The 22,595-nt window shown below is 39.7% G+C and overlaps 1 protein-coding gene and 1 long non-coding RNA gene across 7 annotated transcripts in view; one reads left to right on the forward strand and one right to left on the reverse strand.

The window, feature by feature from the left end:
* The window catches only part of ttll7 (tubulin tyrosine ligase like 7), a 107,781-nt gene that overhangs the window by 123 nt on the left and 85,063 nt on the right, over positions 1 to 22,595 (forward strand). For 4 of the 5 annotated variants that reach the window (XM_016994885.2, XM_008114157.3, XM_016994887.2 and 1 more), the window contains exon 1: positions 6,975 to 7,068. The exons of the other annotated variant lie outside the window; for it this stretch is intronic. The gene's annotated coding sequence lies outside the window, so the exon portion shown is untranslated. Of the gene's footprint in view, positions 1 to 6,974; positions 7,069 to 22,595 lie in introns of those variants that run through there. 5 annotated transcript variants of the gene reach the window in all.
* On the reverse strand, positions 2,466 to 6,964 carry LOC134298337 (uncharacterized). Of its 2 annotated transcripts, XR_010005358.1 has the most exons (3): positions 6,365 to 6,964; positions 6,001 to 6,242; positions 2,466 to 3,827 (listed from the first exon to the last, which is right to left on the reverse strand). It is a non-coding gene; the product is annotated as an uncharacterized LOC134298337 (long non-coding RNA). The 2 variants fall into 2 exon arrangements; XR_010005357.1 differs by having other exon boundaries at positions 6,001 to 6,964.

A 22,595-nucleotide genomic window follows, 5' to 3' on the forward strand; every position in this document is an offset into this window, starting at 1 on the left:
GCTTACTGTAGATGGTCGCAATTGCTTTGCTTTGCTTCAATGGAATCAATTTGTTTCATAATTTTGGGATGTGACTTTTAAAGTAAACATTTGGCATAAACATGGAAATCACAGTATATTGACTTTATTTCCATGTAACTGATGCTAAATATAGTTTGGTGTACTGGAAATAAAGAGATGAATTTCAGGAAACATTGTGATAGAAAATTGGGCATCTCTTAATAAAGGGAACGGCTATGCCCTCATCCATGTTAAGTGTATACACTTCTGAGAAGTACCTGTGGAGAGAGAGCTTTGAGAGACTCTTCACAGATATCTGTATTTTCCTACAGCAGTAGTCATTAAAATCAAACAATCACCACCTTTATGATTCAATAATTCAAGCCAGACATTGGCTTGAATTATATAAGACACACGGATCTGATTGGATGAAGAGCAGATGTTCACTAGAAGAGAAGTGTTCAGACTTGACTTATCCAGATAAAAAACTTCAAGTTTTCTCATAATAATTTAACTTGCAATATAGACTTTAAAATGCGTATGAGGTTTTGTTGTTAAACCATTGTCACTTGCAAAACATTTATCCATTGTATACCATGATATTTGCAGGGCAAAATCCTAGTGTCAATAGAGTCACTCCACTATTGCTTTTGAAAATAAGGGAAAATGGGGAATTAAAAGGGATGTTTTGAATCATTGTTTTCCGACCACTCTCCTAATGGCAACATCACTTTGTCCATCAGGAACATAAAGTCTGTTTATGCAGAACTTGATAATAAGGCAGAGGGGAGAGATTTCCCAAAGAAATATTATCAACAGATAAGTCAAATGCTCCAGCAACACAAACATAATTGCAAAGCAAAAACTACAGTCTTCTAGAAATGTTTAACCTGCTTTTCATTTTAGAGTTTTGTGTTCCTTTCCAAAGAGATTTCATTCTGTATATTTTATTCTTGAAGGATGCTTCTACATTTATGACTGTTTTGATTCAATGAAGTGCTAACTAAAACATAATAAATACTAGATTTGTGCTTATGTAACTGAGCAATGTGATTGGGCAGTCTCAAAGTGAGTGTTTTTGTACAGAGAGGTGGGATAATAATTTATTCTTTCTGCAGTCTATGGTGTGCCTGTTCTTGAAACACCTTGAAGTGAAAAAAATTGGAAGCTCCATAGTCAATATAATTCTTCATTATTCTTCCTCCTTCTCTCCAGTCCTCTTCTACTATCTCCAAAGCCATGGGGAGTGACTGTGGGCTGGAGTATAAAGAGGATTAAGCCTGATTGTTAATACAATACATATTTTTGTTATGTTGAACATCTGGACTTCTCATAGACATTCAGTAGAGGAATTATTTTTATAGTAATTTAAAATGTGAACAAAATACTAAGTTGCAGTTATGTGGCCTCAAGTCCTTTCTGACTTATGGCAACTCTAAGCTTATCATGGGGCTGTCTATGGCTGAGAGTGTATAACTTGCTGCTGGTGCAACAGCTCCTGGCGGTTTCCAAGTCAGTGTGGATGGCAAATCTGCCATAGAATTTAGTCTGAAATTATAAAAGATCTATCTAAGTGTTGAAAGCTACCCCCTCCCCCCCATACGTTCAGCACCCTGGATAGTTTCTTTAAAATTTTGAATAAAACTAGGAACAGAATCATTGCCCCACTAACATGGAAGCTACCTGCTGACACTGTTTATAAGTGATATAGATTCCCTAGACACATACAGAAGAAATACAGGATGGAAAGTAAGTAGATAGCTTAGAACAGTGGTTCTCAACCTGGGGTCCCCAGATGTTTTTGGCCTTCAACTCTCAGAAATCCTAACAGCTGGTAAACTGGCTAGGATTTCTGGGAGTTGTAGGTCAAAAACATCTGGGGACCCCAGGTTGAGAACCACTGGCTTAGAAGTTAAGAAGCTCAGCATCTCCAGAATCTGTAGCTTGAGGAGCAATACAAGCCTAATCCAACTGCACTTCTGAGGAAGATCCAAGTTTGTTGTTGAAGGCTTTCATGGCTGGAATCATTGGGTTGTTGTACATTTTCTGGGCTGTATGGGCATGTTCCAGAACCTTCTCTCCTGAAGTTTCACCCACATCTATGGAAGGCATCCTCAGAGGTTGTGAGGTATCAAGATCAAGTGTGTTATTTTTAGTGGGATTTGTTGCCTTTCAAGAGGCAATAGAGCTTGGAATATTTTTTTTTTAAAAAGCACTTCCATCATTCCTTATTCGACATGAACTGTAATGTCTTGTTTTTTAACTTGCCATGATGTTTACAAAGATAAGTCACTACATTACTGGATGCATTGATCATTGCCTTTTTGTAAGTTCCAAGCTTTCTACAGAGAACATTTCCTTCTTTTCCTACAAGCTGTCTGGGAGATGTATGAGATGGGCAGGGTGCTATTGGGGAAGAAATCCCCCATCTCCAGTAGGTTTGGAGAAAATTAAACGACTTGAAATGCTTTTTTAAAACTGCACTTTATTATATTTTAACAACTACAGAAACAAATGCTACAATAATATCAAAAGAGAAACAAAAACAAAAAAAAAACAAGAGGAAAGACCAATAGTCAAGCCCCCAAACAAAACAATTGCTAGTCTAGTGCTAGTCTAGTACTTACAACTCTTCCCACACCTAAACTTATTGAAAGTTGACTTTCCACCCCCCCCAAAGTCCTCAATAAAAGGAACAAACTTCCCATTCCTATTAAGTGAATTTAAACTTTTGCTAAAAATAAGTAAATCAAAACATAAAACCAACTGTCTAATTCCATAAGTGTGTCTATTCCTTCTTTCATCTTTATATAGGACACAAATGGTTCCCAATCTTTAAAAAATTTGCAGATTTCTCTTTGATCAAAATATCAATTTCTCCTATTTCAAAAAATTTAAAAGCCCATTTTTTTTTGGTTGGGAGATCAGTATTCTTCCATTATTATTATTTTTTTAAGCATAAAGGAATCTATCCACTGAAATCATGCAGTGAAAGACCTGATAATTTGATCATTTGGAAGACCCAATAAAATAGTCTTGGATAATGCTTAAATATGCTTTTAAGTTATCTGCTTGAATTCAGCTTGGGTGCATGTTTGTCTAGTCCTTTTTTGAACACAAATACATCTCACCCCCTGTCACCAAAAATGACCTATTTGCAAATGCAAATAGAGTCTTCTTGAGGAGAGGGGGTGGTCTATAAATAAAGTATTATTAGCTGCCAAATTTGCTTTCTTGTCATCTCTACACAGGCTTACTGAATTTGCAAATGAGATATGGACCATAGTTAAGATATTTATCATGGAGATCTACCTAACAGTTGTGGCTAAAATCCATCATTCTATTCTGAAAAAAAAAACCACCCTGTACATGTCTGTATGCTTCCTCTTACTGATGGCAGGGGATAGAAAACACAAACATTACATATTTGTGACCAAGTGGCTACATTCATTACTTGCTGAGGAAACAAGAGTTGGCCAGGATAGAAAATGCATCAAAATGCAAAATCCACAAAAGAACAATACCTTTATTGACCAACTGTGCATTTTGGCTTGCCAATAGAAGTATCACTCTTTCGTGGATATTGTAAATCCACATACACACAACTCACCACCACCATTTTCTGGTGTTTGTACATCTGTCCTGTTTCAAATGAGGAACTCGTGATGGTTGTATCCTTCTCACTGTGAATGACAGGAAGCAGGAATGCAATTGGCTATGAGGACTCTCAATTTGTCGATATGATTCCCAATTTTGGGGAAAAGGTGGTTTGGCGTGTAGATAAAGATGATGACAGTAAAATCACCATTCGGTTTACTGCCATTGTTCTGAAAAAGATATCAAATATATATCAGAGAGAGAGAGAGAGAAAAAAATCACATTTTTGTTTAATGGCAAATCTTGTGATTGTAAGTGGAGAAATCTGTACATAACATCATCATAGAGTATTTTCTTATTGTAAAAGCCATTAACATAGGCAAAGGATTGCAGTTCAAGGTTTGAATTCTATATACACATTCCTAGGAGTAAACCCCATTGAAATCAATGTGATTTTATAAAGAGAGAGTAGAAACCAATTCACTGTGGAATGACCTGCTGTTAGAGCTGTTGGAATTTAAGATACAAGTGAAGACCTATCTTTTCTGGCAAGCCTACCCAGACAGTTTTAATGATAAATTTTAAACTTCCATTGTATGCCTAATTTTTGCTTTGTGTATTTTAATATGTATTTTATGGAATTATGTTTTAATATACAGTATGTATTTTATGGAGTGTTTTAAAACGATTATGTGTTTATGTTTTAGTAATGCTGTAACCCACCTTGAGCCATGAGGAGAGGCGGGCAAGAAATAAAACTCTTCTTCTTATTATTATTATCCATGTGCCTTCAAATTGCCTGTGGACTTACATTGACCCACTAATTACACTGGATTTTCTTAGATGAGCAATATATAGGGGTGGTTTGGCAAGTTCCTTTCTCTGAAATGTTCCCACAGCACTTGGAATTCCTCAGCTGCCTCCCATCCAAGTACCAACCAGGGTAGATCCTGCTTAGCTTCCAAGATCAGGTGGGATCTGGTGCCTTTATTTATTTATTTCAATTATTTATACCCTACCCTTCTCACCCGAGGGGACTCAGGGCAGCTTACAAGTGACAATTAATGCCGTTACACCGTTATACACCTTTGGTGTCTGGGTGAAAGTCTCCACCAGGAAATAGTGCATGAAGCAGGCCTGAATGGCTTGAAGGAATGAGAGATCAAAAGAACAGTGAAGTAATACAGCTGGAGCAGCATCCCTTATCTGGACTTCCAAAATACTACACAATGATCCTCATGGGTGGCTAAGAGAGGGACACCTTTTGCATACTGATGGCACAATCATCTGCACAAAAACACTGCATGATATTATGCAAGCTATGTGCACAAGGTCTATATATGGAAAAGATAAAGAGGTGTTGTCAAAGGCTTTCATGGCTGGAATCATTGGGTTGCTGTGAATTTTCTGGGCTCTATGGCCATGTTTCAGAAACATTCTCTCCTGACATTTCACCCATATCTATGGCAGGCCTCCTTGGAGGTTGTGAGGTCTGTTGAAAATTAGGCAAGTGGGCTTTATATATCTGTGGAATGTTCAGGGTGGAAGAAAGAACTCTTGTCTGTCTGAGGCAAGTGTGAATATTGCAACTGGCCAGTTTGAGTAGCACTGAATAGCCATGCAGCTTTCTGCCTGGGGGAATCCTTTGTTGGGAGATGTTAATTGGTCCTGATTGTTTCTTGTCTGGGATTCCCCTGTCTTCTGAGTGTTGTTCTTTATTTACTGTCCTGATTTTAGAAGTTTTTAAAATACTGTAGCCAGATTTTGTTCATTTTCATAGTTTCTACCTTTCTGCCATTGAATAACTTCCATAGAGACATTAAAACATGGATATTCCAATACACATTTGCTAATAATTAGGCCCCTGTCTATGATTGTCCAGACCTAATTATCTTGTCAGATTGAACTCAGCACCTTACACCTAGCTCTGGCTCTACTGTTTCTTTTTGCACAAGCCTTTAATTTTGATATGCCCACTATAATCCTGGCTCTGGTTATTGAGATTGGTTTTGATCTATTTTAATGATGTTTTCATACTTTATGGTTTTAATTGTTTAATTAGTTTGTTATATGTTTACCGCATTTTTAATATGTTTTTCTTTGGTTTATTCTGTTATTTGGGCTTGGTCCTGCTTGTCAGCTGCCCCAAGTATCTTTGGGGAGATGGTAAAGGTAAAGGTTTTCCCCTGACATTAAGTCCAGTCATGTCTGACTCTAGGAGTTGGTGCTCATCTGCATTTCTAAGTCGAAGAGCCGGCGTTGCCTGTAGACACCTCCAAGGTCATGTGACTGGCATGATTTCATGGAGTGCTGTTACCTTCCTGGTACCTATTGATCTACTCACATTTGCATTTGCATGCACTGTTAGGTTGGCAGAAGTTAGGACTGACAGCGGGAGCTCACCTCACACCCCAGATTCGAACCATTGGCCTTTCAGTCAGCAAGTTCAGCAGCTCAGCTGGGAGAGATGGTGGAGGGATATAAAAATAAAATTATCATCATCATCATCATCATCATAGCTGCCAGGCTATTCAATGCTAATCAAGGTGGGCAATTGCAACATTCACACTTGCAGACAACATTCAGGCAGACAAGAGTTCTTTCTCCCACCCTGGACCTTCCACAGATATATAAACCGCACTTGCCTAGTTTCCAACAGACCTCACAACCTCTGAATATGCCTTCTATAGATGTGGGCGAAAGGTCAGGAGAGAATGCTTCTGAAAGATAGCCATACAGGCCAGAAAACTCACAGCAACCCAAAGACAAAGACGTTTGCTGATTTGGAGTCCCATCTCCAAGACACCTCCTGCCCCAAGCATTTCGGATACAGGAGGCTCTGCCTCAAAGTTCCCACCTGCACTGAGCCCTGAAGGCCGTTCGAGGCTGGCTTCCAGGCCACAGACTCCCACGGAAGTGTACGAAAGTGGGCACTTTAATGCGCATCATCGCCACTGCTCTGCGGTTTTGTTTGTGTCATCATCATCACTATCCGGGTCTCTTTATCCATCCTTCGGCAAAGGGGGATTCAAACCCCAGTTCGTTGATGAAGAAAGCACGAGTGGGAAAGCGATGCAAGTCATTGCTCTCTCTCGCTCTTCTCTCTCTACCCCCCCCCCCCCCCCTCCTTTCACGCTCCCAACCTCTTCGGTTGCTAAGCCGCATCTGTTTGGCTTCCCTCAGGCGAGCGCCGGCTGAGGCCGCAGAAACGGGTCGTCCCATTCCCCTGGCAGGAGGAGGGGGGCGCTAAGTCTCCTCCTCGGCAGCGCCCGGCTTTTCCTCGCGCGAGGAGGCGCTGCCCCCCTCTTCCCGGCGTTGGCAATGGTTCGTCCCAACTCTCCCTTTCCCGCCCCCCTCTGGAGAGCGCGCCCAGCCAGCCAGCCAGTCAGTCAGTCAGTGCCCGGCAGATGCGCTGAGGGGGAGAAAGGAGGAGAAGAAGCAGGTTCCTGAGGGAGACCACGGTGCTGGCAAGTAAAGGCGGGGCGGGTCCTCGTGAGGGAGAGGGCTGGGAGGGTGATTAGGGGAAGACGACGCCTCAGCGCAGAGGAAAGAGGCCGTTGTCCGAGAAGGAGGCGGTTGTCATTCGAAAGAGGGGTGAGGGAAGCGACTGAGGGGTCCCAGGAGGCTGCTTGGAATGATTCAGCACCGGCGGTGAGGGACTTCATCCCCGCCTGCAGAGATGCTGGGAAGGATGGAGGGAGGCTTGGAGGGAAGGAAGCTTTGTGGTGCCCTCAAGGGGCGGGAAACAAAAGGGCAGCCTCCCCTCCTTGCTCTCCTTGTTCTCCATCACCTTGCCTTTGCAGAGGTGAAGAAGAAGATCTGTCTTTTATTTTTTGGGAAGGGAATTGAGGCCTTAGTTAGGAAAGGCCCTCAGGGAAGCAGTCCAGGCACCTGGATGGGTTGCTTAGTCAGGGCAGGACCTCTCTGGCCCGCCCTCCCCAGTCCAGTTTGTGGCCCATTCATGTCCTGGTTTTGTGCAAAGGGACAGAGAACAGAAAAATGCCTCCTTGGTTGCTTGCCTAGTTCAGCATTGGAAATATCAGCTTCAGGCAGGAGAAGGTGACCATGTCACTGGGACATCCTTTCCCAATTTAGCATTTTTAGTGATTGGGAAGGAGCCCCCCGGTGGTGCAGTGGATTAAACTGCTGAGCTGCTGAACTTGCTGACCCAAAGGTCGGTGGTTCAAATCCGGGGAGCGGGATGAGCTCCCACTGCTAGCCCCAGCTTCTGCCAACCTAGCAGCTCGAAAACATGCAAATGTAAGTAGATCAATAGGTACCACTCTGGTGGAAGGTAACAGTGTTCCATGCAGTCATGCCGGCCACATGACCTTGGAGGTGTCTACGGCCAATGATGACTCTTTGGCTTAGAAATGGAGATGAGCACCAACCCCCAGAGTTGGACACAACTACACTTAATGTCAGGGGAAAACCTTTACCTTTACCTTTTGATTGGGAAGCTCAATGGAGGAATCTCCCTGTTAGAGAGATTTGTGGTGTGGTCATCTAACTTGACTTCCTTAGAGCCCTTCCAGACAGGCCCTATACCCCAGGATCTGATTCCAGGTTCTCTGTTTTAAACTGGATTTTATTTATTTATTTGCTGCCGCATCACACTAGCGCATGGATCCACTTTAAATCCAGTTTCTGCCTCCTGCAGAATTCTGGGGTTTGTAGTTTGGTGAAGCCCAAGACCTGTCTGGCTGAGCTGTTTAAAGGCAGGATAGAAATGATGAAAATAAATAAATTTAAAGCCCCATCCCTTAAGTGGATTTAAAGGGGATCCAAGCTCTAGTGTGATGAGGTCCTTATTTATTTATTGTGTTGTCGAAGGCTTTCATGGCCAGAGTCACTGGGTTGCTGTGAGTTTTCCGAGCTGTATGGCCATGTTCCAGAAGCATTATCTCCTGACCTTTCACCCACATCTATGGCAGGCATCCTCAAAGGTTGTGAGGTCTATTGGAAACTTAGCAAGTAGGGTTTATATATCTGTGGAACGTCAGGGTGGGAGAAAGAACTCTTGTCTGTTGGAAGCAAGTGTGAATGTTGCAATTGGTCACCTTGATTAGCATTGAAAAGCCTTGCAGCTTCAAAACCTGGCTGCTTCCTGCCTGAGGGAATCCTTTTGTTGGGAGTTGTTAGTTGGCCATGATTAATTCATGCCTGGAATTCCGCTGTTATCTGAATGCTGTTCTTTATGTACTGTCCTGATTTTAGAGTTTTTAAATACAGGTAGCCAGATATTGTTCATTTTCATGGTTTCCTTCTTTCTGTTGAAATTGTCCACATGCTTGTGGATTTCAGTGGTTTCTCTGTGTAGTCTGACATGGTGGTTGTTAGAGTGGCCTAGCATTTCTGTGTTCTCAAATGATATGCTGTGTATAGGCTGGTTCATCAAGTGCTCCACCATGTTAAACAACACAGAGAAGCCATTGAAATTCACAAGCATATGGCCAAATTCAACATATGGCCTCTTTTATCACTGGGACATCGTTGCCCAATTCAGCATGCCAAGTGTATGCTGTGGACAGGTAAAAAGGAGCACAAAATGCCTATTTCCTTTCCCAGTTCAGGATGGGAAATGTAAACTTTGGTTTGGGGCAAAGGACAAGAGCAAGTGAACATGAAATGCCTCTTTCTACTGCCCTTTGACCCAAACCAAGGCTTACATCCTCACCTAGTTCAGCATGGGAAATGTAAGTCTTTGTTTTGGGCAAAGGACAGGAGAAAGTGAACATGAAATGCCTCTTTTATCACTGGGACATCATTGCCCAACTCAGCATGCAAAATGTAAGCTTTGGGCAGAAAAAATGGAGCATGAGATGCTTATTACCTTGCCCACTTCAGTATGTGAAATATAAGCTTTGGTAAAGGACAAGAGCAAGTGACCATGAAATGCTTCTTTCTACTGCCCTCTATCCCAAACCAAGGCTTACATCTCCACCCAGTTCAGCATGGGAAATGTAAATCTTGGTTTTGGGCAAAGGTTGCTGGGACGTCCTTGCTCAGTTTAGCATGGGAACTGTAAATTGGTTTTGGGCAAAACACTGAAAGAGACACTCCTCACAACTGAAAATGCCCTAGGTGACAAGTAGGCTATTCATTAGGTTGTACACTCATGGTATGCTCCATCATCAAGAAATTCAACTTCTCTGCAACTTGCACATCCAAAATATGTATTGAGCCCATCATCAAGAAATCCAACTTCTCTGCAACCTGCACATCCAAAATATGTATTGAGCCCATGATATCCACTGGGATTGGGTTACTAAAATCCATGGATGCTCAAGTCCCATTATATACAAGGATGTAGTAAAATGGTGTCCCTTATATAAAATGGCAAAACCAAGGTTTTGTTTTTAGATTTTTTAAAGAAATGCTTTCAAGCCATGATGATTGAATCTGTGGGTGCAGAATCTGTGGATATGGATGGCTGACTGTAATCACAATTTAATGATGTGTCATATATATTGTATTGTACTAGTTGAAATAATAAAGAGAACATATGGGGCTGATGTATTTTACAAGGTTGTTGTCAGGTTAACACCTAGGTCATGAATATGAGGTGGGTTGTATACTGTGAAACTGCTATGGAAATGCTCCGTTTATCAATAAATACTAAACTGTGCTGGAAAAGAGAGGGTTAAAATGACCTTCCTTTCAGTGTTCCTGCTTAGTGCTGCTGAAGTCAAATAACCCTTCAGAGGACAAATGGGTTTGTTACTCAGCAAATGACTTCTGTTTTGGGAGCAAGGATACTGTCACGCTGATTACACAGCAGAATGTGATGGGATTATTTTAAGAGGTGAAAACTTGCGGGTGGCAAAGTGTTATTTTAAAAGAGCTGTGAAATCAAATTATTTTCAGATAATTTTTTGTGCGAGGCATTTTGGGAAGAGAAGATGTATTAGATTAAATTGGGACATGTAAAGAAGGAATGCATTAATGCGTTTTCTTTTTATGTTGACAAATGAGATTGCTTCTAAGGGGAGATTTAGAGTTTATGGTCAAGCCAAAAAATCCTGTGCTGTTTTTCTTTTGTCGCATCCACAGCATAGTTTGATGTATGCCAATCTAGAAGTAAGCTAGATAATTTGTTATAAAGGAATGTAGCCCCAACCTTATGAAATGCTGAATTCAAGTACAGTGTACAGATGTGTCTGTAAAAGTTGTGGGAAGAACTGCTATAAATGGAGTAGAAGGAGGCAGAGCATTCCTTTTATCAGTTAGTATAATTGCTATTTAGTTTGCATGGCATGTTAATTTGGAGAGTGTTTTTCAATTTTGTTTTTCCTTACAATATCTTGTAGGTTACTTAGGGTGATTGTCACATGTAAAAAAAGAAAGAAAGAAAGAACGAGTGTTTGTGAACCCATGGTGTAGTATAGACCCCATTGGGCAATGAATACGGGTCTCCCAAGTAGAATGGTAACTTCTTCCTTTGGCCTCTCTCAGCTTTCTTGGGCCTGCTTGTCTCAAAACACTTCTTCATACAGTAATGTGTTATTGGGACAGTAGATATTTCACATAGTATTTATTGTTATTAGATGCAGTCTTGTAGACCCCAAGTATTATTGTAGTCTCTGATGGGTTTCAGTATGTCTTGGATAAGCCACATCTATTTTCTAATGTCCTACTGCTTGTAAAGAGAGCTGTCATTTTGATGCTTCCATGAAACTTCTAGAGATCAATTCATGTATGGAAGAAGTAGACTAGAGTAAGATCTCCTGTACAGGTTGAGTATCCTTATTCAAAATGTTTGGAACCTGATATGTTTTAGATGTTGCATTTTTTGGGTTTTTTAAAATAATAGCTGTCTTCGCATATACACAAATAATAAATATCTTGGGGATGGAATTCAAGTCCCCTTGGGTGAGAAGGGTGGGGTACAAATGCTGCAAATAAATAAATAAATAAACAAATAAACAAACAAACATGAAATTTATTTATGTACATTTTTTACGCATAGCCTGAAGGTAATGTTGTACATAATATTTTAAATAATATGCATGAAACAAAATTTGTGTATACTGAACCATCAGAAAGCAAAGGTGCCACCACCTCAGTCACTCATATGAACATTTTCAGATTTTGGAATATTTTTGATTTCAGAATTCCAGTTAAGGGATGTTCAACCTGTGTTTCCAATTCCAGTTGCCTATTGTGCAACATAATTCAAAATACACCCAATCAAAAAAAGTGCATATTCTCTCGTGTTCATTTTTCATTACCCCCATTCCTTCAGGTTTCAAACTGTAAGCCTTTTGGGGTCGTGACCTGTTTATTTATGGTAAAGCATCGTGTTTTGGGTTGAAATTAGATAAATAGCAGGTATAGCTATAATAATAAAATTACAGTGTTCCTCAATTCTGAAATCACCTAAGTATAAAATTTATCTCTTTATTAAAAGGGCAAAAAATACCCCAAAAAAGAAAATAAACTTGCTAGGTACACCAGAGTGAAGGTTTTTCCATGTTGTGTTTTGTAGCCTTTGTGGCATAGTAATTTTGAAACAAAAGATTGCCTACTTTTTTGTTCCCATGCCATTTCTTGCAGTGACCCTTGACTCATAACTTCCCCTGAATTTTTCTAACAGTACAAGTGACAGGTAATGAATGAACTCCATGAATAAAGAGGATGTGGTGCAAGGTGTTCCTGGACTAAACAAGAGCAAGTGTGGTGTACTGATTTAAGGGTTGGACTATGACTCTGAGAATAGGGTTTGAAACCTTGATTGGCCATGGGAACACACTGGTGACTGGGAAAATCCCACACTCTCAGCATCAGAGGAGGGTAAAGGCAAACGTTCTCTGAATAAATGTTACCAAGAAAACTCCATGATTGGGTCACTTTAGGGTCATCATAAAATGGAATCAACTTGAAAGCATGGAATAACATACATATTAGAATGAGGGCACTAGACTGGAAAATATGGGCATGCTTTCCCCCCACAGCTTTTTCAATTAGCAATTGATTTCTTAGTTTTAAATTACTATCTGAATAGGAAGCACACTGACAAAACTTCCATATCTGCAGAAGAGACAGCTGCTATCTATTCTATAGGATATTTACTACTTAAGTAATGTGTGGTGATCTTCACATAATCACTGCAAATTTAGTGGCACAATTGTATCAGCATCATTGCAGCATACAGAACCTTTTTGTCATTGTTTTATTTCTATTCTTAAATATATTTATATTTTTGCATTAATAACATGTGAGTTTTGATCTGTTTCCTCTCTCCTAACAATGAAGCATCACTGTGAGTACTGGGCTCTGAGAATATTTACTAGAAATTCAGCTGGAGATGACAGTGCTTTACTTTAAAAGTGTTTTTCACCAGGCATCCTAGACAAAAACGCTCTCAGAGCTCTCACATACAAATAAGTTTTAATAGCTATCCCCGCCTCACAGAAGACTAGAATAATGTAAAAAGAAGGAAATAGAGACAGGGAGAGAGAGATAAATAAGTATGGTGCTTTTTTGACAGGACTGCTTAAATGTCCTTGGTTCCTATTTCATTTCTTTTAGTTATGTCCAAATTGAATGGCCAGTGGTGAGAATTTTTTTCTTCAAAAACTGTGGTTTTGGATATTTCCTTAAAGTTGGCACTTTATTTCTGTGTCTTTCAAAAGAGCTTCTTTCATATTACACTATTATAGCATTATGATTAATTTTAACTACAGTGTCTGCATGCATCCTGTGGAATCATAGGGTTTATAATTTGGTGAGATACTAGACTACTTTTCTAAAAACATCTCTATAATGTAAATCCCAGGATTCCATTGAGTGTAGCCATCAGAGTTAAAGTGGATCCTTAGTGATAAAACTATGTAGTATGAAAAGTCCCTCAGTCTCATGCATATATGTCTAGTTGGTTAGTGATGGAAGGAATATTGCTAGAGCATTTACACTGCAAAATATAGCAACATGTTTCCACTGTAATTACCATGGCTATTTCTTAAGGAGCATTGGGGTTTGTAGTTTGTGGAAGAACTAAGAACACTGGCTGAGAATTCTCAATAACTCTTCCTAATAAGCACTTGGGCCTAATACCCCAAAGACATCAGATCCCATTAACTCTTGAAAGCTAAACAGGATGATTACCAGTGAATACTGGGTGTTCTTGGATGGGAAATCACCAGTGAATACCGGGTTCATTTGGCTATATTTCAGAGGAGGGAACTGACAAAACCACATCTGAGATTCCTGGTCTGAAATAACCTTATGAAATAATTGTACATGGGGACACAAATTGAAAATACAAATCCCAAGATTCTATAAGACCTTGCAATGGCAGTTAAAGAGGAATAATACAGCGTTTCCCCGAAAATAAGACAGTGTCTTATATTAATTTTTGCTCCCAAATATGCTCTAGGTCTTATTTTCAGGGAATGTCTTATTTTTCCATGAAGAAGAATCCACATTTATTGTTGAACAAAAAATTGAACATTTATTATATACTGTACAGCATAACCAGACAAACTGTGAATCCTATCAACAACATCTTGTTACTACCATTATTTCCATGTACAACACTCTGGTACGTACATGTACTGATCCTGCATGCTCTGGTGTTCTGTTCGGCCGGCATGCTTCCAAACAAATACTTTGCTAGGTCTTACTTTTGGGGGAGGCCTTATATTTAGCAATTCAGCAAAACCTCTACTAGGTCTTATTTTCTGGGGATGTCTTATTTTAGGGGAAAACAGGGTAGGACTATAACTTTGCAGCACAAAAAGCTCCTGGTATTCTCTCTTGTTTGTTATCTTCTCATGTTGTCTATCTTTTTTGTTACCACGGCAAAACTATTGAGGAGAAAAAGATGGAATAGTTGTGTGCTTTCCAGTTTAAGGAGCTGTTTGGCTTAAAGCACCCATTGTCTCTTTGGTGGTATTTCCTTTCTTCATTGCCTCTAAAGTTCATTCGGATCAGCAAAACAACAATGATGTTTCTGCAGTTTGTCCAAGACTATGGAAACAGATTTCAGAATAGTCAGCATATGCCTTATTTTAATTTGATCCAAGCTTGGCTGTGCCTTTTCTGTGTCTATCTGTGACTTTCAGCACAAATTATCATCAGATTCACAGTTGGCCCATGGCAACATCTTTTCTCCAAAGTCAGTCAAAGCATCAAGATTGTATACAGTGCTTCCTGCAACTACGATAATATACGTTGTAGTTAATTTGTAACTTTGGTATGTTTTATTAACACAGTGTTGATTCCTGATGAGATTTTTAGTATATAGGTGTGAAGATTATAAATCTGAGCTGTTGGCTTTTAAGCATAAGGCACTTGCACTTTCCACACTTTCTACATCCACTCAGGTGGATGTAGCTGGAAATGGGGAAAGGTTGATCTTTGTGTGGATATATTTATAAGAGGAAGAATGATTAAAAAAAAAAGCTTTGTTCATCTTTCCTGTACCCTTTGAAGATTTACTTCTGAGGGCAAAAAGACTATAAAGATAAGCCCAAAGGACTTTGGATAAAAGAGAAATCAATTTCCCAGTTGAGTAGCTGTGTAAATTTATTGCAGCAAAAACGACAGAATACTTTGTGACACATTAAAGACTGGGAGATCTATTTAGCCATTATAAGGGTGGACAACTATGTAGATCAATTTTCGCTATGCCTGTATAGGTGACACTGTATCATTTCTGGTGATAATTTTGGACATTTTTGAGTGATTTCAGGTGCTCAGGATTTCTGGATGGGGGAAGTGATTAAACTAGTTTAAAGCAGCAGTAATGCCATTTTTTGACCCTTTTAAGATGAAAACCACCCTCAGTCTCAACCCACCAAATATTGTTTTGGATGTGTTTGTGGCATTTCCATGGATATTTAAGAACTGTGAAAGTGGAACTTAGGGCTGCATGTCCACACTTTCCTCATCCCTAGACTATACAACTCAATATCATTGGATGATTGAAATGCTGTTACAAGTGTGCATAAATATATTGAGATGCATTTTGTGGGGCTTGTAAATTGTTAGGTTGACAGGAAATGAAATCTAGAAAGTACAGGCATTGATTATTAGTATTAATGGTTGCCATTCATGGAGCAGTTGCTCCTGATAAAATAGACATCCCTGCATTAGTGAGCTGATGAACACTTGACTTTAAAAAAGTTGTTCCTGTTTGAACCATAAGAGCCAGAGTTGCTTTGTGTTGCAGCTTTGCAACATGTCTTCAAAGTTTCTTTTTTTCAAGAATAGATTCTTTTAAGACAGAATACCCTGGCTGGTTACAATATGTACCCTGATACTTATTCTCAATCACTGATGTTTTTGTTGCCAAGATCTGGACAATTCATTCTTTTGCACTGATTTGTAAAGTGCCGAAGGGCATTGCTTGGAAATGAAGGCTTATATCAACGTGGGAATATGAGCAAGTGTGGATGTTGTTATTCGACCATGTAACAGTGTTGCAAGAGCAGCTAAAGGGAGGGTGTTATGGTGATACTTTCGGATGTGAAAAGTTTTTGGATAAATAAATGATTAATTTACAGAAGAGAAGGCTGAGAGGAGACATGATAGCCATGTACAAATATGTGAGGGGAAGTCATAGGGAGGAGGGAGCAAGCTTGTTTTCTGCTGCCCTGCAGACTAGGATACGGAACAATGGCTTCAAACTACAGGAAAGGAGATTCCACCTGAACATTAGGAAGAACTTCCTCACAGTGAGGGCTGTTCGGCAGTGCAACTCTCTCCCCCGGACTGTGGTGGAGGCTCCTTCTTTGGAGGCTTTTAAACAGAGGCTGGATGGCCATCTGTCGGGGGTGCTATGAATGTGATTTCCTGCTTCTTGGCAGGGGGTTGGACTGGATGGCCCATGAGGTCTCTTCCAACTCTACTATTCTATGATTCTATGATTCTATGAATTGTGGGTGATTACAACTAATCTTTATTTTCTTTCCTGAGGTCTGTTTGGGCATCAGTCTTGTTGATTAGTTTATTTTTGTTTCCTTTGTTGTCTGCATATTGTAGTCTGAGAAATGTCCGATCAGAATTCTTATGACAAGTCTTTGAGTGACTTTAAACATGAAGTTACCCAAAGAGCTTGGCAACTGAAAATTGATTTTGTGGTATGTTACGGGTCAAAGCTGGAAATTTGGAAGTACATTCAGCAAGCAGTCAGTGAGGGTTCTGATACAAGGTGAGTAGTTCCACAGTACAGTACAGAGCACGTGTTTCAAGGAACTGGTTCTCTCTGTTTGGTGGCAGGGTGATAGCATATTGAAATCCTGCTGGGTCATTTGTCCATGTCCTCAGGCAATAATGTATTTCAGGTAGAAGAGAGGCTTCAGGAGATAGAACAAGATTCTTCTTAGCTTCTGAAATCAGACCATTCAGATGTGCTCAGTGTGGTAAATTTGAAAAATGAAGACCTTGCAATTCAGAAAGAGGAAGTGAAATGTAAACCCAGATGTATTGATTGGATGTCTTGGAAATATACTGTACAGATTTTATGGGAAACCTGCTGTGCAGAGTAGGGTGTGTGCTCAGAGGCGGTCCAACAATGAGGCGAATTAGGCGGTCACCTGTGGCACAGACCATGCGGGGGCACTGTCGAGGCGGTGGTGGTGGCGGTGGCTGCGGAAGTCCCAGCCACCCGTCCGCACAGCTGCCCTCCTGCTCTCCTCGCCCACCGCCTGCCCGTCGATGGGCCTGTGCATGTGCACAGGTCTTCCAATCGACTGCGCGGTCGATTGGAAGGCCTGCGCACACACACAGGCCCATCAACCATGCTTTTTGGGCGATGGGCCTGTGCGTGTGCGCAGGCCTTCCAATCGACCGCGCGGTCAATTGGAAGGGCTGCGCACATGCACAGGCCCATCAACGGGTGAGTGGCGGGTGAGGAGTCCTCAGACAGCAAGGGAGAGAAGGAAGGTGGCTGGGCCTTCCGCTGCTAACGCCACCGCCCCGCTGCCAGTATTTATCAGCAATTTGTTTAGGGGGGGGGCACCAAAATTCGGGAGGGGAACCAAAATTCCGGTTGCCTACTCCCGAAAATTACCTCAGGACGGCTCTGTGTGTGCTGGTAGTAGGTAAAGTGTACCTGGACATACGGATATTAATACATTTTTGAATGCCTGCTTGATGCATAAAGAACACAGTTCAATATTTTGCTTTCATTGTGATTGAATTATTTACTTCCTGCAGCACTTATCACACCATTTAAGCTTGAGAATTTACAGTAAGAAGGCCAGTGCTGACATATGGTATTTCATGCAGTGGGCCCCATGGCCTCCGGTGGGGTTTGGTTCCAGGACCCCACATGGACATCAAAACCCATGGATGCTCAAGTCCCCTTATATAGTAAAGTGATGTCCCCTTGATAACATTTCAAAACCAGGGTTTTGGGATTTGTGTGTGTGTGTGGGGGGGGGGGGAGTGGGGGGGAAGATTTCCATGTCAGGAATGGTTGAATCTGTGCATATTGAATCCATTGATATAAAGGACCGAGTGAACATTCTCACTGTCCTGGTTCTTCAATGACAGTCCTAGTCAATCTTCTGTCATCCTAATTTTTCATCTACTTTTAAAATATCTGTTTTCTCTTTTCTTCTCCTTTTCCCCATTTGTTCTAAACTTTCTTCAGTTGCTGCAAATAAGTTCAAAGTGCAAAGGTAGTTTACATTTTATTAACATGGCAAGAATGAGCAGGGTTTGGAGTTTAACCTTTCCTCATAGACAAACGCAAAAATGAACTGCTGCAATCTCTCCTAGCTCGTGTGCTTTTCCTCATTGGTATCTTCTTCCATCTTGTCTACATGATGATTTTGCTTGACCACATCATCCACATGGATCTCATTTTTCATCTGTGAAAGGTTATGAAGGGTCTGAGGTGGTACAAATTGTCTTTCTTAACTGAGGCTACTTCAGGAACATAGGAGTCAGCTCCTCTAATTAAGTAGTACCAGCCCTAACTGTAGTTTCCAGGGTTTCAGACAGGCATTCTTTTACTAGCCTTATTTGGAGATCTCTGGTAATCCTTGTGGTCTATTACCCAAGCACAAATCATATTGTTTAATTTCTGCCATTCAGAAATTTAAAAGAGAGTTTGGAATACATATCTTGAATATAGGAGTTTGGAGGGAGGAAAGTGTTGCATACATCCAAATTTAGCCACAACTATATCTTGAGGGAGTTAAGATTTAGAAGTCTTACTCCTTCCTTATTATGTTTTGATTATCTTAATCCATCTGGCTTTACCTTTGGAAGGATATTTGTGTGTATTTTTAGCATCTAAGAGCAAGCATATAGTGGAAGTTTTCCATTTCCCCATTCTATAGCAAGTGTCTCATGACCTACTGAATGGTGTTATATGCTCTTGTGTTGAGAGCTGGACAGTGGCAAGGAATGTGTAACAGTCTCCCTTACACCATGATACGCTGCTTATAGTCCTACTTTGGATGCCAATGTAATTCTATACATATTAGACTTTTAATAGGAAGCTCTACTGACATAAGTAGCAGAACGGAGTAGAGAAAGGCAGGATAGAAATATCTTAAATAAATAAAACCTGATATTTGTAGAGATATATGCAGTGTGGCAATAAGTTTTTCTATTTTTAGACTACTGTTCTTAGATTTGTGGGATTCAAGAAGTTAAAACCCAAAAAGTCATGTCTCCAAACTCTTAATTTATGCCAACTGTAAAGAAGTGTGTTTTTATTTTGATTTATAGATGTCATGTTTAATTTCGTTTTAAAAGTCAGGTTTAACTATGTTTAAAAGGGTAAGTATTAGTCACCAGTGCGTGGGGGATGGTAACCAGCTCAGCATTCTGAGGCAGGTTGCCATAGTAACGAGGGCGGAGCCAACCGCCGTTTGAAGGAAAAGGAGGGAATATTTTAAAAAACAGTTTAGTCTGTGATTTTAGTCACAGGGAAGACACTGGTTCCAGGTTAGGGAAACCAGGGGAACTCAGATCTCTAGTGGTGTTAAATTAAGCAAGTTAGGTGACTTGTTTAGGTTTATTTGTAGAGTCTGAGTAGGAAGGGAAAGCAATCCCAGTTAGATCCAAAGTGATCAGTTAATAACTTTGCAACCATTATCTAAGTGCCTTTAAAGAAGTTACTGTAACCACTAAGCTCTGTGCCTGAAATAAACTTGGTTTTGTTCTTCAATATTCAAGTCTCTGTCACCTATATTCAAAACTAAGTAACGCTACCATCTAATGTGAATAAGAATAAGAAAGAATAAGAGAATAAAGAAAAAAAAATTCCTCTCTGCCTGAGATCTCCACAATTTGGTGGCAGCGGTGGGATAAAAAGATTCCTCCCTGCCACATCTCCACACCAACTTATTACTAAAAAGCAAAACTATGCTTCTGATTTAATAGATGGGGCCCTGTGAAGATTATCACAGCTGAAGAGAGGAGAAATGGCTACAGGAAAAATAAAGCTTTATTGTATCTAATACAAGTTAAGATGCCATAATGATCATATCAGCTGAGAAGGCAGAATAGGAAAGTGGAGAAAAGATTAGTATTAACACAATATATTAAGATGATTATTGTGAGGGACCTGATACAGAGATAGTAATAATATCAATTTCATATGGAATATATGCTAATTCATAATTATTATAAAATAATAAAAACAACAACAGCATTTTGATTACAAATGACCGTATATGCAAGTATCATCATTTAAAGAGTTTAATTCCTGGACAGATGTCTGATTAATGAAATTTAGAAAAAGCATTGATAAATACTGTATGAAATCTAACATTCATATTACAGTTAATATTCATCAATTTTGTTATGTGTAATACGTTTTTCTATTTTGAAATAATTTGATGACTTCCAAAAAAGCAATCTCACCCCAATTGCTGGAATGCCTTGTCCCTTAATCAGTTTCACCATGCAATATGGTTTATACTTAAGTGTTCTGATGTGCATTATGGGCTCTGTTTCAGAATATCCCCCAATTTTACTTAGTCCCATTTAGAGCTCTCAATTCACATTGCTGCACATATTTGTGTGTCATTCAGTAATTAATGGATTGTGGTGATGTACAATTTAGACAGTTCTGTTCTGTTGTTAATCTTAAGGAGAATAGACTCTTAGAAAAGTAAGTAAAGAATTATGTAAATCAGAGGGACCATGAAAAACACGACCACACAGAGATGTTGATGTGTGCATACAGTTCACCTTCCCTTCTGGCTGGAGTAAGTGGATTTGGCCTATTTCTCTGCTTAAAATTTCTTTTAGTCATTGTGCTAAAATGACTTTTGATAGAAATTTATGTAACTTTGCATTTGTAAAGTTTACACAGCATTTACAATCCTTGGGTTCTCAAATCTCATTGTACAATGTCATAAAATGTCTCCCTTATTTAAAATGGCAAAATCAAGCCATTGATTTTGCCTTTGATTTTTGTTGTTAATGCTTTAAAGCCGTGGATGGTTAAATTTGTGGTTACAGAGAGCTGACTGTCCTATAAAAAGGTTAAGAATCTCTCAAAAAACTTGGGAGCTTTTGCAAACTTTTTTATGGTAGCTGAAGTGAAGGGATCTCCAGGCTTAGGATACATGACTCTGTGATCCATTTCAGTTTCACACAGGTTAGCTCATAATTTGCTTATTTGCCATTTTCTCATAATTTGTATTTTTTAAATGGGTAGTAAAGGTAAAGGTTTCCCCTGACGTTAAGTCCAGTCATGTCTGACTCTGGGGGTTGCTGCTCATCTCCATTTCTAAGCCGAAGAGGCAGCGTTGTCCGTAGACACCTCCAAGGTCATGTGGCCGGCATGACTGCATGGAGCGCCGTTACCTTTCCGCCGGAGCGTTACCTATTGATCTACTCACATTGGCATGTTTTTCGAACTGCTAGGTTGGCAGGAGCTGGAGCTAACAGCGGCTGCTCACCCCGCTCCCAGGGATTGAACCTGGGACCTTTCGGTCTCCAGCTCAGTGCTTTAACGCACTTCGCCACCGGGGCTCCTTCAATATGTAAATTTACAATATGTAAATTTGTTAAAAATTTATGTTCTAACAAAATACTTATTTCTAAACATGTCACTGCCAAATATATATATCTAAGTATTTCATCCTAAACCAGACATTTTTATATGCATTTCAGAATGTTTTTCAGAGCCTAGAACTCCTAGCAGTAAAATTTGAAGAAGTGTAAAATTGAAAAGATTATTGCATTATAATCAAGAACTTAATGAAGTTACTTGTTTTAACCACAACTCTTCCAGAATGTATTTAGTGGTCAAAATGCTTGGTAGAGCACTGGAAATGTAGTTCAAAAATTAACATTACAAAACTCTTCTTATCTGTGTATATAAATTATATGCTAGTGTTTTTATGTTATGTTTGAGTCTCCTTTGGGAGAAATAAGGGCATAAAATAAATAAATAAATAAATGGGTTCAGGAGCTATGGATCAAGTCAGTTTGTATCATAATACAATCATAATTGTATCATAAATAAATAAATAAATAATTTTGTAAAGAACAGATTCTTTAATTAGAAAGGTAATACCAAATGGAATGGCAGACTTTTATGTGTAGAAAGCACCCTGTGGCATCTTACTACACACTGAGATATATTCTGCAAGCTCCCACCTCCTATTTTAGACACTGAAAAACTCTGTACTTAAAAGACTGTTTCCCAGATCAAGTTTGTTTCTAGATATTGATTTTAGTAACCATACTGAGGTGCTAAATTTGCAAGTAGTACTAGTATGGCATATTGAACAATGGCCTTGCTGTGGTCACAGTTTGCAGTTTCTTGAAGTTACAAGTGTGGTAGACCAACCATACAGTGTTATTGTGCTTGTAGCCTGGAGAGATCTTAAAGTACATAGCTAAGCTAACTGAATTTTTCAAGGCTGTGGCTATGCTTGCAGTGCATAAACAAACATATTAATTCTAAGCTTCCACTTTGAAGAAAATTGTAATAACACAATCCTATGCATACCTACTCATGAGGTAAGCAATGCCTAGGAGTTTAGACTACTGTTGACCCTTTACATTTGCAGGAT

This window comes from Anolis carolinensis, chromosome 4 (genome assembly GCF_035594765.1).
Source record: "Anolis carolinensis isolate JA03-04 chromosome 4, rAnoCar3.1.pri, whole genome shotgun sequence".
Classification (NCBI taxonomy): Eukaryota; Metazoa; Chordata; class Lepidosauria; order Squamata; family Dactyloidae; genus Anolis; species Anolis carolinensis.